Here is a 1766-nt window from a genome sequence, read left to right on the forward strand (position 1 = left end):
TAGTGGAAACCTTCAATATTGGTGATTTTCTTTGCAGGATGCTGATAAAATTGTGCGTTCTATTCAAGACTTGTTCGCTTCCTGGGGGCAAGTCAAAACATCTCGCCCTACTTCAGCCAGTTGTCCTTCTGCTTCTTCAGAGGACGATATGAAGTTCCTCAAACAGTCGATATTTGAGTATGTGTCCTTCATGGATATGGACATCGGTAAGGCTAGTGCTGCCAGACATAAGGATAAGCTTGAGCATTTGAATGCGAAATTGGAGCAAGCACTGACACTTCTGTCGCTCAATCTTTCTGCTGATTTTAAAGCGACGTTGAAAGTTATCCATTCCGAGGTCCTCTCCTTGCTAGCCAAGAATGTTGAACTGAAGGCCAAAAGTACTCAATAGCTTTGCGCCGTATCTGAAAAGAGTCTTTGTTTCTGGAGATCAACAAAGCTGAGGATGAGTTGAAAGAAATCTCTTCCGAAATCATGATTGAAGACTCTTTGATGACTAGTTTGGCTGCTCAGATGAAGGAGCTTCAAGCCAAGATGGACGACTGCAAGGCGAGAATGGCTGCTAAAAAACGTAATGCCTCCCAAGGAATTGAGCGAACTAAGTCTTTGGTCGAGCAGTACAAGAAGTTGGAAGTCGATGATGATGTCGTGGCTGAATTGAACATCACTTCTTCTCGGCAGAACGAGGACTGGGAGAAACTTAGGGAAAGAATTCGTTTGGTATGGGGCGAATTGTAATTAAGACATATAATGCTTTAACTTTTTTTTTTTTCATAATTTCGTATTGACTTTCCTTTTGTAACCTTGTACTGATATAACAGCAAACTATTTTAGCCTCTTGTGTATTTATTGACGTTCGTTTTTTTTAATCGTCAATCTCTCAGGCATTTAACTGCTCTATGCTAAAATTTTTGCATATTACTATTACTATTATTATTTTTTAATATTCCTGTCCGACTTTGGACCACTTAATCCCATTTACTAGACATGAATATGACTGCTCATATTCTGTCTTTTCACCTTCACCCCACTATAAATGCACATTATATTCTGTCTTTTCACCTTCACCTCCCTATAAATGCACGTATACTTCATACTTTCCATCTTCATTTCCATTTTCTTCTTCAAAAAACCAATTTCCTGCCATTGTTTGGCATTTTTGACAATCAATCAAAAGCTTTCGTTTTTCATGGAAATGGATTATCTGATCCACCCACTTTGCCATCTTTCTTGATGTCACCTTTGGTATGGGAGGTATAGGAAATATTCTTTGACCAGCAGCAAAGTTCTTCCCATCGTCTCCGTTCCTACAAGGAGTTCAATGATGGAAGGCAATTTTTGGGGTGCTTGCAGGCCACCTTGCTTGCTGAGAGTGCTTCTCAGCCTTCTTGCTTGTCGTTGCAGCGATGCATTTAGGAAGGCGATGTAAGGGCGCTTCATCTTCCTTTCTGCTTGCTGAGAGTGTTTTTCGGCCTCTCTGCTTGCCTCTGCAGCAGTGCGATCAGGACGGCGATCAAGGTCAGTACATTTAGCATCTTGTATTTCGCAGTTTTTGTAATGAACATTTGATAATAAAGGAATTTATTTGAACGTATTTCTCTCTAGCCCTTTTTACTCTACGATCGTTCAATGCGATTTGGTTATACTTTTATTTGTTCACTTTTCCATAACGAAGGAACATACTTTTTCAAATATTTGCCATTAATGAATCTCATGTGTTTGGTGCCGTCTAAATCTTCCAAATAATAGGCTCCATTAGGCAATAC

This window comes from Olea europaea, chromosome 12 (genome assembly GCF_002742605.1).
Source record: "Olea europaea var. sylvestris chromosome 12, O_europaea_v1, whole genome shotgun sequence".
Taxonomy (NCBI): Eukaryota; Viridiplantae; Streptophyta; class Magnoliopsida; order Lamiales; family Oleaceae; genus Olea; species Olea europaea.